At 43.1% G+C, this 13,612-nt stretch overlaps 1 long non-coding RNA gene across 1 annotated transcript in view; it reads left to right on the top strand.

Moving 5' to 3' along the window:
• Window positions 1-377: 377 nt before the first annotated feature.
• Window positions 378-13,612, top strand: part of LOC103890367 (uncharacterized) — a 60,861-nt gene continuing 47,626 nt past the window's right edge. The window contains exons 1-2 of the long non-coding RNA XR_654709.4: window positions 378-730; window positions 12,224-12,349. This is a non-coding gene — a long non-coding RNA (uncharacterized LOC103890367). The remainder of the gene's footprint in view (window positions 731-12,223; window positions 12,350-13,612) is intronic.

Here is a 13,612-nt window from a genome sequence, read left to right as displayed (position 1 = left end):
AGGGTCCCCATCTATTAAAGGGGATATTGGGGGACCCTGGAAGGACTGGGTGAGAGTGTATATAGAGAATACCCAGAACAGTGCTGGTACATACCAGCTGCCCCACACATCTTGGCCATCCTGGGTGCCTCAGTCTCTCCTGTGTCCCTTTCTTCTCCCCCACCCTTCCCCGTCTGCCACCCCATTCACACATTCACACCAGCTACAGTTGGCGGGCATCCACGTTCTCTTGAGGGTCCACCTGCTTTTTCCCATCCTCTTTGTCTCCTCCCTCAGCAAGCTTTTCTTAATATTCTGAGCTCTAGAGCCCTAGAATGTTCCAATTTCTAGCACTCTAGAACATTCTAGGTCCCAACAAGCATGTGCCTCTATGTCTTTGCTCACTAGGTTCCCTCAGCCTTCAACACCTTGAGAGCTTGTTTGGAGGCCCTAGCAGGGGTGCAAAGCTACTCATATACCCTTGGCTGAAGACCAGTCCTCCTCTATCGGGGATGGTCGTGAGTGCAGCTTTGGGAGGGACGCATATGGAGTGGTGAGGGAGGAAGAGGACACCTGCCTAGCCAGCCAGATCAGCTGAATCAACTTTGGCGATCAATGGGGTGACAGATATCACAGCCAGATCACCCTCACATCCCCCTAGCCTTGAACACCTTTCCCCATCTTCTTCACCTGGCACTTTTTCTTGTGGCAGGAGATGGCAGGATGAGTTTGTGGTCTTCCATCCACACAGGTAAGTGACAGTCCTCAGCTCAAATCACCTCCTCTGTGTAGCCTTCCTAACCTCACCTCCCCACCCAGGTGGACTCAGCTGTGTCTTCCTCTGTGCCCCATGGAGAGGTGGACATCTGCATCCCACAATGGCCCACCCCATTGCTCTGTGCTCACCTCCAATTTCCTCCCACTTAGGAGCTCCTGCACAGTAGAGAGCTACTGGGACAAGCTTGTGGGGGCGTCCTCCCACACTTTTTGAAAGACTAAATGAAGGACTAACAGGAGGTGCAGAAAACGCTGGCTTGACAATTAGGAGAGCAAAGCTTCCATGTTCTCCCACACCCCCAATCTTTGTCCCAGACCTTGTCAGGCCTTGCTTTCTATTTGAGGATCCCAGGACTCTGAGAAGACCCAAAGCCAACCTGCTCGGTTGCCGGTTGAAAACCTCAAACTATCAAGAACATTGAACATGGTCTCCTTGGGTACATTCAGGAGCTTTATGAATGCTCCAGTTACCCTGTAGTTGCATGGTAGGAGAGAGAGATGGAATTGGGAAGAGACCTGAGAATTTTTTTTTTTTTTTTTTTTGACATGGAGTTTTGCTCTTGTTGTCCAGGCTAGAGTGCAATGGTGGGATTTCAGCTCATTGCAGCCTCCGTGTTCTGGGTTCGGGTGATTCTCCTGCCTCAGCCTCCCAGATAGCTGGGAATACAGGCATGCACCACCACGCCCAGCTAATTTTGTATTTTTAGTAGAGACAGGGTTTCATCATGTTGCCCAGGCTGGTCTCGAACTCCTGACCTCAGGTGATCCACCCACCTTGCCCTCCCAAAGTGCTGGGATTACAGGTGTGAGCCACCATGCCCGGAAAGACCTGAGAAGTTACTGTCATATTTCAGTTAATGAAATCCTTTGACAGCTTTGTGCTTTGAGTTCCCTATTGCATGTACATCTGCAGGGAGGTGTGAAAGTGAGGCAAGCAGGGGATGTGGGGAGAGGTGGTGATATACCGAGATCCTTACAATCATCTAAGATTATTCAGAATTCATTTTTTAAAAGTTATTTAAAGATACATCAAAGATTAGATTCCTGGAAATGGGGAGAGAGTTCAGTCTCTGGAAGGTTAACACTGTGCAGCTGATTTGTCCAAGTCCGATAGATTTTTCTCCCTGAAAGACTGCTGGGCCTTGGGACCCTGTAATTAAACTGCTGGGAGCCCCAGCCCTCTTGCTTCTATTTCCTTCTCTCCATTGTCTCCCGAATGTCCCAACCTCCTCCTGGCTAGTAGATGCTGATGGCCCTGGGTGACCATCCAAGTGGCTCCAAGCCTTGGATTTCTCTCCTAGGAAATAGAGAATAATTTTTCTCTATCATGCTCATAGTGAGGATGAGGGCTGTGGAGAAAAAGTGGGCTCAAACATGAGAAATAACAAATTTCCTATCAAATGTAAAATGGTGAAGAGGAAAAGGAAGTGGGCAGAGAGCTGGGACTTGTGGGTCTGAGCCACGGCTTCCTCTAGTTCATGAAGGGATGGACATTGTTTGAGTTCCCCCTTTGCTCTTCTCTCTACTGCTGCCTTGTGAAGAAGGTGCCTGCTTCCCCTTTGCCTTCTGCCATGATTGTAAGTTTCCTGTGGCCTTCCCAGCCATATGGAACTGTGAGTCAATTAAACCTCTTTCCTTTATAAATTATCCAGTCTCGGGCAGTTCTTTATAGCAGTGTGAAAACAGTCTACTACACCCCCAAACCTGGCTACCCCATCCATCAAAGAGGGACAATAATAGTGTTGCCCAATAATTAGATTGCATTCACCCAAAGCAGACCCCAATACATAGATTTGATTGAAGTAATTTATTTGGTGATGACCCAGAAGTCAGGGGTCAGGAACAAGAAGTGAGACAGGAAGGGAGGTAAATTCATTCTAGTGGGAAGATAGGCAGGTCTTCACCAAGGGCAACCGGGCTTGATACCCCAGGAGCCTCTTCAGGAGTACATGGAGCACACCTCAGAGCTGCCCCACTGTGGGGTGAGGAACCTGGGTGTTTATCCATTATCTGTGGGTTGCTCTTAGGGCGTTAGTGCCTCAGAACCCCCCACCTACCTGGTGTGTGGACCAAGCACACCCCTGTGACCAGAGAACACCCTCAGCCACAGAGATGCAGGAAGCCAAGGCTATGTTTGGGAACTCTAGGTAGGCAGAGGGGCATAGGCCAAGAGCTGATGACACCTGCTGTGCCAACTCGGTTGCTATGAGGGTGATGCTTAGAATAGTGCCTGGCATGTGAGCAGCTCCAGAGAACTCACTTATTATTATTATTAGCTATGCCCCAACTTCCTCCATTCCAAGTGAACCCAGAGCTTGTTTCAGCATCAACCTTTCTCCTCGTAGCCATGGGCTTCAAGGGAGGCTGACTCCAGCCCAGCTCCAGGGCTGTGGTCTTGGTCGGTGTCAATCAGTCATGGCCCCCATCCATAGTGCCTTTTCTAAAATTTTCCTCAGGAGAGGAACTAGAGCACAGGTTTACCTCCAGGATAAGCTTCTCACCTTCTCACAGGGTCAATATCCGTGTGTCTCCTTCTTTAAGAGAATAAAAGACTAGGTTGGGGAAGTTCTCCTGGATAATATACTGAAGAGTGTTTTCCAACTTGGTTCCATTCTCCCAGCCACTTTCAGGTACACCAATAAAACATAGGTTTGGTATTTTCATATAGTCCCACGTTTCTTGGAGGTTTTGTTCATTCCTTTTCATTCTTTTTTCTCTAATATTGTCTTCATACTTAATTTCATTAAGTTGATCTTCAATATCTGATATCCTTTCTTCCACTTAATCAATTCAGCTATTGATACCTGTGAATTCTTCACGAAGGTCTCATGCTGTTTTTCAACTCCATCAGGTCATTTATGTTCTCTCTAAACTGCTTATTCTAGTTAGCAATTCCACTAACCTCTTTTCAAGGTTCTTAGTTTCCTTGCATTGGGTTAAAACATGCACCTTTAGCTCAGGGGAGTTTGTTATTGTCCACCTTCTGAAGCCTACTTCTGTCAATTCATCAAACTCATTCTCCATCCAGTTTTGTTCCCTTGCTTGCAAGGAGTTGTAATCCTTTGGAGAAGAAGAAGTGTCTGGTTTTTGGAATTTTCAGCCTTTTGCACAGGTTTTTGATCATCTTCATGGGTTTATCTACCTTTGGTCTTTGATGTTGGTGACCTTCAAATGGGGTTTTCGTGCGGACAGTCTTTTTGTTGATGTTGATGCTATTCCTTTCTGTTTGTTAGTTTTCCCTCTAACAGTCAGGCTTCTCTGCTGCAGGTCTGCTGAAGTTTTCTGGAGGTCCACTCTAGACCCTGTTTGCCTGGGTATCACCAGTGGAGGCTGTAGAGCAGCAAAGATTGCTGCCTGTTCCTTCCTCTGGAAGCTTCATCCAGAAGGGCACCTGCCAGATGCCAGCTGGAGCTCTCCAAGATACTCCTCGAGAAGAGCAACCCCAAGACACATAATCATTAGATTCACCAAGGTTGAAATGAAGGAAAAAGTGTTAAGCACAGCCAGAAAGAAAGGTCAAGTTATCCACAAAGGGAAGCCCATACACTAACAGCGGATCTCTCTGCAGAAACCTTACAAGCCAGAAGAGAGTGGGGGTAAATATTCAATATTCTTAAAGAAAACAGTTTTCAACCCAGAATTTCATATCCAGCCAAACTAAGCTTCATAAGTGAAACAGAAATAAAATCCTTTACAGACAAGCAAATGCTGAAGAATTTTGTCACCATCAGGCCTGCCTTACAGAAGCTCCTGAAGGAAGCACTAAATATGGAAAGGAAAAACTGGTACCAGCGACTGCCAAAATATACCAAATTGTAAAGACCATTGACCCTATGAAGAAACTCCATCAACTAATGGGCAAAATAACCAACTAACATCATAATGACAGGATCAAATTCACACATAACAATATTAACTTTTGCTGGAGATAGGCCCCCAAATCTGGCCATAAACAAAATCTCTGCAGCACTGTGACATGTTCATGATGGCCATCAAGCCCATGCTGAAGGTTGTGGGTTTACCAGAATGATGGCAAGGAACACCTGGCCCACCCAGGGTGGAAAACTGCTCAAAGGCATTCCTAAGCCACAAACAATAGCATGAGTGATCTGTGCCTTAAGGACATGGTCCTGCTGCAGATAACTAGCCAGAGCCCATCCCTTTATTTTGGCCTATCTGTTTGTTTCCCGTAAGGAATACTTTTAGTTAATCTATGATCTATAGAAACAATGCTTATCACTGGCTTGCTGTCAATTAATATGTGGGTAAATCTCTGTTCAGGGCTCTCAGTTGTGAAGGCTGTCAGTCCCCTGATTTCCCACTCCACACACTATATTTCTGTGTGTGTGTCTTCAGTTCCTCTAGTGCCACTGGGTTAGGGTCTCACGACTGAGCTGGTCTCAACAACTTTAAATGTAAACAGGCTAAATGTCCCAATTAAAAGACACAAACTGGCAAATTGGATAAAGAGTCAAGACCCGTTGGTGTGCTGTATTCAGGAGATCCATCTCACATGCAGAGGCACATATAGGCTCAAAATAAAGGGATGGAGAAATATTTACCAAGCAAATGGAAAGAAAAAAAAAAACAGAGCTTGCAATTCTAGTCTCTGATAAAATAGACTTTATACCAACAAAGATCAAAAAAGACAAAGAAGGGCATTACATAATGGTAAAGGGATCAATGCAACAAGAAGAGCTAACTTTCCTAAATACATATGCACCCAATATAGGAGCACCCAGATTCATAAAGCAAATTCTTAGAGACCTGCAAAGAGACTTAGACTCCCACACAATAATAGTGGGAGACTTTAACACCCCACTTTCAATATTAGGTAAATCAATGAGACAGAAAATTAACAAGGCTATTCAGGACTTGAACTCAACTCTGGACCAAGCAGACCTAGTAGACATCTACAGAACTCTCCACCCCAAATCAACAGCATATACATTCTTCTCAGCACCACGTTGCACTTATTCTAAAATTGACCACATAATTGGAAGTAAAACGCTCCTCAGCAAATGCAGAATCATGGAAATCATAACAAACAGTCTCTCAGACCACAGTGCAATCAAATAAGAACTCAGAATTAAGAAACTCACTCAAAACTGCACAACTATATGGAAACTGAACAACCTGCTCCTGAATGACTACTGGGTAAATAACAAAATTAAGGCAGAAATCAGGAAGTTCTTTGAAACCAATGAGAACAAAGACACAATATAGCAGAATCTCTGGGACACAGCTAAACCAGTGTTTAGAGGGAAATTTATAGCTCTAAATGCCCACAGAAGAAAGCGGGAAAGATCTAAAATTGACACCTTAGCATCACAATTAAAAGAACTAGAGAAGCAAGGGCAAACAAATTTAAAAGCTACTAGAAGATAAGAAATAACTAAGATCAGAGCAGAACTGGAGGAGATAGAGACACAAAAAACCTTCAAAAAATCAATGAATCCGGGAGCTTGTTTTTTGAAAAAATTAACAAAATTGATAGACTGCTAGCAAGACTAATAAAGAAGAAAAGAGAGAAGAATCAAATAGACACAGTAAAAAATGATAAAGGGTGTATCACCACCGATCCCACAGAAATACAAACCGCCATCAGAGAATACTGTAAACACCTTTATGCAAATAAACTGGAAAATATAGAAGAAATGGATAAATTCCTGGACACATTCACCCTCCCGGGACTAAATCAGGAAGAATTAGAATCCCTGAATACACCAATAACAAGTTCTGAAATTGAGGCAGAAATTAATAGCCTACCAACCAAAAAAAGCCCAGGACCAGATGGATTCACAGCCAAATTCTCCCAGACGTACAAAGAGGAGCTGGTACCATTTCTTCTGAAACTATGCCAAACAATCAAAGAAGAGGGACTCCTGCCTAACTCATTTTATGAGGCCAGCATCATCCTGATACCAAAACCTGGCAGAGACACAACAAAAAAAGAAAACTTCAGGCCAATATCCCTGATGAACATCAATGCAAAAATCCTCAATAAAATACTGGCAAACCGAATCCAGCAGCAAGTCAAAAAGCTTATCCACCACAATCAAGTCAGCTTCATCCCTGGGATGCAAGGCTGGTTCAACATACACAAATCGATAAATGTAATCCATCAGATAAACAGAACCAATGACAAAAACCACATGATTATCTCAATAGATGCAGAAAAGGCCTTTGATAAAATACAACATCCCTTCATGTTAAAAACTCTCAATAAACTAGATATTGATGGAATGTATCTCAAAATAATAAGAGCTATTTTGACAAACCTACAGCCAGTATCATTCTGAATAGGCAAAAGCTGGAAGCATTCCCTTTGAAAACCAGCACAAGACAAGGATGCTCTCTCTCACCACTGCTATTTGACATAGTATTGGAAGTTCTGGCCAGGGCAATTAGGCAAGAGAAAGAAATAAATGGTATTCAAATAGGAAGAGAGGAAGTCAAATTGTCTCTGGTTACAGATGACATGATTATATATTTTGAAAACCCCATCATCTCAGCCTAAAAACTTCCTAAGCTGATAAGCAATTTCAGCAAAGTCACAGGATACAAAACCAACGTGCAAAAATCACAAGCATTCCTATATGCCAATAATAGGCAAACAGAGAGCCAAATCATGAGTGAACTCCCATTCACAATTGCTACAAAGAGAATAAAATACCTAGGAATACAACTTACAAGGGACGTGAAGGACATTTTCAAGGAGTACTACAAACCACTGCTCAAGGAAATAAGAGAGGACACAAACAAATGGAAAAACATTCCATGCTCATGGATAGGAAGAATCAATATCATGAAAATGGCCATACTGCCCAAAGTAAATTATAAATTCAATGCTATCCCCATCAAGCTACCACTGACTTTCTTCACAGAATTAGAAAAAACTACTTTAAATTTCATATGGAACCAAAAAAGAGCCCATATAGCCAAGACAATCCTAAGCAAAAAGAACAAAGCTGGAGGCATCACACTACCTGACTTCAAACTATACTACAAGGCTACAGTAACCAAAACAGCATAGTACTGGTATTAAAACAAATATATAGACCAATGGAACAGAACAGATACCTCAGAAATAACGCCACACATCTACAAACATCTGATCTTTGACTAACCTGACAAAAACAAGCAATGGAGAAAGGATTCTCTGTTTAATAAATGGTGTTGGGAAAACTGGCTAGCCATATGCAGAAAACTGAAACTGGACCCCTTCCTAACATCTTATACAAAAATGAACTCAAGATAGATTACAGATTTAAATGTAAGACCTAAAACCATAAAAACCCTAGTAGAAACCCTAGGTAATACCATTCAAAATAGGCATGGGCAAAGACTTCAGGACTAAAACACCAAAAGCAACGGCAACAAAAGCCAAAATTGACAAATGGTGTCTAATTAAACTAAAGAGCTTCTGCACAGCAAAAGAAACTAGCATGAGTGAACAGGCAACCTACAGAATGGGAGAAAATTTTTGCAATCTGTCCAACTGACAAAGGGCTAATATCCAGAATCTACAAGGAACTTAAGCAAATTTAAAAGAGAAAACAAACAACCCCATCAAAAAGTAGGTGAAGGATATGAACAGGCACTTCTCAAAAGAAGGCATTTATGTGGCCAACAAACATGAAAAAAAGCTCATCATCACTGGTCATTAGAGAAATGCAAATCAAAACCACAGTGAGAGAGTGTAAATTAGTTCAACCATTATGGAACAGTGTGGTGATTTCTCAAGGATGTAGAACCAGAAATATCATTTGAACCAGCAACCCCATTACTGGATATATACTCAAAGGATTATAGATCATTCTACTATAAAGACACATGCACACGTATGTTTATTGAAGCACTACTCACAATAGCAAAGACTAGGAACCAACCCAAATGCCCACCAATGATTAACTGGATAAAGAAAATGTGGCACATATACACCATGGAATACTATGTAGCCATAAAAAAGGATGAGTTCATGTCCTTTGCAGGGACATGAATGAAGCTGGAAACCATGATTCTCAGCAAACTAACACAGGAACAGAAAACCAACACCACATGTTCTCACTCATAAGTGGAAGTTGAACAATGAGAACTCATGGACACAGGTAGGGGAACATCAGACACTGGGGCTTGTTGGGGGATGAGGGGCTAGGGGAAGGATAGCATTAGGAGAAATGCCTAATGCAGATGATGGGTTGATTGGTGCAGCAAACCACTATGGCAAGTGTATACCTATGTAACCTGCACGTTCTGCACATGTATCCCAGAACTTAAAGTATAATAATAATAAAAAAAGAAAACAAAAGGCTTTGACATTTTTCCTTTAGTACCCTCCCTGTCTTCACAAAGGTCTCGGGTTTGCCGTCAATGTGCCTGTTTCTTGTTCTGAAGTCTGGAGGGCTGGGCCTAGAAAGCAGGAAGGCAGTGATTTGTGATGAAACCGAGAAAGTTGGATGAAGCTTCCACATTCTTGCAAATTCACACCTTCTCTGAGTGCTGCACTTAGCCACGTGCTAAGTATTTCAGCGCCTTCTGGGGGCCTGGGAGGCTGGATGAAATTATTGAGTTATGAAGCAATTTTACTTGGAATGAATAATGAATTTTTTTTTCTTGCAACAAAGAGACACCAACATGTATTTTTGTTTTTTGTTTTTGTTGTTTTTTTTCCTTTGCAATTAATTTTAGGAAGTACTTGTGAATGCAGTCAAGGTGAGGGAGGACAAAGTCATACTCGGAGTTGTCTCAGAGCTGCAGAGCCAAGCAACAGCTTTAATGAACAAAGCCACGTGGTCTTGGGGTTGGAGGGAAGGTTTATAACTGCCTCAAGGCCTCAGCAATTGTGGGACACTGAGGGCTCACTCAGGCCCAGAGATGTGGGGAACCCTGGAGCCTGGGAGGCTTCCTTGACCCCTGCATAGAAAAACAATGCATCAGGGAGAAAGCCCTTCACTTTTGCTGCTTTATAATGGCCTGATGAAGCTATGTGGACCCTTCTGGTAAATTGGGACACCGGCTATTATAAAAGAGGTGCACAGGCAGTGAGGAGGAGAAGTTAATAATATTAATAATAATTCTGAGGATTACTCTGCATGAGGCACTATTTCTATTCCCTATAGCTCTCCTGCAAGATAGACATTATTAGGCCCATTTTTATGTGCAAGGAAATTGAGCCTCAGAGCATTAAGTAACTTGCCCCAGAGCATGTGTCTGGTAGCAGGGCAATCAACTGTCTCAATTTGCTTGGGACTGTCGTGGTTTTAGCACTGAAATTTCTGCATCTCTGGAAACCTTCTATTCTGGGCAAACTAGGACAGTTGGTCACCCTAGAGGAGTCAGGGCCAAGATGACAGCCAGGTCCACCTGGTTCCGAAGACTGTTGCTCAACACCATGCCAGCTTCATATGTAAGGCAAAGCTCTTTGCCATAAGGCCGCATGAATAGGAAGCTGCAGAAGAAGAATTTGAACCCAGGACTGTCTTCCTCCAGAGTGGGTGTTTTCTTACCAGGCCATCAAGACAGGAGTACCTGACTGTTGATACACAATGGCAGAAGGTTCCAGAATGCCTTTAGCCCTGTGGTGCTGCTGTGAACCGATAGGTAGGCCTAGTGATTGTGCCTTTCCAGGGGCACACATATTCCTGGGGGAGAAGCTGGAGTCTTTGCAGCGTCTGCAACCTGGCCCTGATTTCGGGCCAGGCCTGGTGGAGAGCAGGGATGTCCTAAAGCTTTGAGGAGTGATGGAGGGAGGAGACTGCACTCAAGATTGCTTTCATTTAAAGAGCAACACCAGGCTGGGCAAGGTGGCTCACGCTTGTAATCCCAGCACTTTGGGAGGTCAAGGAGGGCAGATCACCTGAGGTAAGGAGTTTGAGACCAGCCTGGCCAACATGATGAAACCCCATCTCTACTAAAAATAAAAATAAAAAAATTGGCCGAGCATGGTGGCGGGTGCCTGTCATCTCAGCTACTTGGGAGGCTGAGGCAGGAGAATTGCTTGAACCCAGGAGGCAGAGGTTGCAGTGAGTTGAGATCACACCACTGCACTCCAGGCTGGGGTGACAGAGCAAGACTCTGTCTCAAAAAATAAACAAATAAATAAATAAACAAACAAATAAAGAGCAACACCAATGTTCAACTGCTCAATAATTGGTAGACACAAATACAGATATAAAATAAAGACCAATTTTAGTTGAGGTGTCACTTCTCTTTGTCTCTCTGTCTTTGTCTCTCTCTCTCTATATATAATGTGTATAAATAATATATAACATATTCTGTCACCATATTTATATACTCACAAAAGTTTTTCAAGCTGTTTCTCCTTCCTTGAAGCTGTTTTGAATTTATGAGCCACCAGAGCGGAAAAGTTATTCTTCATTGTGGCTGGCATTAAACATCACATTTAGCTCCTTGTCCTAATTAACTCTAGATTTGTTTCTATGTTTTGCTACTCCCCAGAATCCCTGTCTTTCCAACCTCCCTGGTTCCAGGACCCCTGTGTCCTCATTCCTTGTAGCTAGAAAAGATCCCAGATGGAAAGATGTGCCAGCCGAGTCTATTTCGAGTGACTTTCCACCTTGGCTGTTGGCACGCTGCTGGTGTGTTCTGATATCTGTTCTCCCCTCTTTCTATGGTAATAAAAGCCTGACGTTTTGGCTGAGCACACAGCCACCCCCGAAGTAAAGACTACATTTAGCAGCAATCTTTGCAGCCAACTGTCGCTCTTTGACTAAGTTTTGGCCAAAGGGTATGAGTGTGATTTATACAAGCTCTGAGTTATGCCCTTAAAGGGAAGCCTTATACTCTCTCCAGCACCATTTCTTCTCTTCCTGCTAGTTGGAATACGAATGTGTTGGTGACCTCTTTGAGAGAATTTCTTCATTTATTTAACTGGGATAATCCTGAATAAAAAAGCAAACAAAGAAAAAAGACTCCATGGTGAATAATCAGCAGAAATAAAAGACAATAGAAATAGACCTACAAAGATGTCAGATATTCGAATTATCAGAGGCTGACCACAAAACAACATTATAGAGATGGCAGAACAACATCCTGGAAGAAGCTTGGGTTCCTGATACCTTGGGGGCTGCCTGACTAGCCTGCATATGTAAGGGAGAAGTCAATGTCTAACTTGGGCTTCTGCTATGGTAACTGATACCATGTCTGAGGAGCATACTGCTTCTCTGTAGCAGCTAATCTCACTCCTGAGTCATTGTCTTCCAATCGATATGTTAGTATATGCTATCGTTTGGATATGGCTTGTTTGGCCCTGCCAAGTCTCATGTTGGAATTTGATCCCCAGTGTTGAAAGTGGGGTCTTGTGGGAGGTGTTTGGGTTGTGGGTGTAGATCCCTCATGAATGGCTTGGTGCCATTCTTGTGGGAGTAAGTGAGTTTTCATTCTTAATTCTTGCAAGAGCTGGTTGTTGAAAAGAGCCTAGTACCTCTTTCCATCTCTCTCTCAGCTCCCGCTTCACCATGTGATCTCCACATACCAGCTACCTTTTGCCTTCTGACATGAACGGAAGCAGCCTGCAGCCCTCACCAGAAGCAGATGCTGGTGCCATGCTTCTTGTACAGCCGGCAGAACTGTGAGCCAAATAAGCCTCTTTTCTTTATAAATTACTCAGTTTTGGGTATTCCTTTGCAGCAACACAAGTGGACTAATAATAATATATTTATTAGCAGGGTCATTTTCAGAAATAGCTTAAGCTGACACCAAACAAAATCTTCAACTTCTAGGGCTTTTTAAATCATAATTTTGGTGAGAACTTGACCACTCTTTTTTTAAATGATGGCAATTGCAAGGGTCCAGAAGGCTCTAGAATTGGTTGGAATTGGTAGAAAAAGAGAAGGAGATGATGATGGTGGAGGGGAAGGAGAAGGCATGATAGCATCTAACCTTTATTGAGCAATAACTATGCACCAACACTATGCTAAACACTTTACATATATAATCCTGTGAGTTATGCACTATTACAACTTCCACTTTATAAGCGAGGAAACTGAGGCTTACTGTGCTCAGTCACACTGGTTTCCCTGTAGGTTTTCTCTAACAGTGTGCTTCGTCCTGTAATCATCACTTTGCATATGCTAGTCCCTCTGTCCTGAATACCCTTCCTACCTCAGGTTGCCAGATACACAAACAAAACTCAATGAATAAACAAAAACAGGAGGTGCAGTTAAATGTGAATATCAGATAAACAATGAGTAAGGTTTTATTACAAACACTTCTCATGCAATATGATAATGTTATGCTAATCATTATTTGTTGTCTATTTGTAATTCAAATGTAACTGGGTGCCTGGGCAGCCCCATTTATTTTTATTTTTATTATTTATTTATTTAATTTTTATTTTTAGACAGTCTCGCTCTGTCACCAGGCTGCAGTACAGTGGTGCAATCTCGGCTCACTGGTTCAAGCAATTCTCCTGCCTCAGCCTCCCTAGTAGCTGGGATTACAGGCAAGTGCCACCACGTCCAGCTAATTTTTGTATTTTTAATAGAGACTGGGTTTCACCATGTTGGCCAGGATGGTCTCCATCTCCTGACCTCATGATCCACCCACCTTGGCCTCCCAAAGTGCTGGGATTACAGGCGTGAGCCACCACACCCAGCCTTCAGCAGCTCCATTTTTATCCCAACCCTCTTACTTTTTTTTTTTTTTTTTTTTTGAGGGACTCTTGCTCTGTTGCCCAGGCTGGAGTGCAATGGTGTGATCTAGGCTCACTGCAACTGCCTCCTGGGTTCAGGTAATTCTCATGTCTCAGCCTCCCAAGTAGCTGGGACTACAGGTGTGCACCACCAGGCCCAGCTAATTTTTTTGTATTTTTAGTAGAGACGGGGTTTCACCA

Source organism: Pongo abelii, chromosome 3 (genome assembly GCF_028885655.2).
Source record: "Pongo abelii isolate AG06213 chromosome 3, NHGRI_mPonAbe1-v2.0_pri, whole genome shotgun sequence".
In the NCBI taxonomy this organism is placed as follows: Eukaryota; Metazoa; Chordata; class Mammalia; order Primates; family Hominidae; genus Pongo; species Pongo abelii.
Note: the sequence above shows the minus strand (reverse complement) of the source record. Positions and strands in the feature narration are given on the sequence as shown.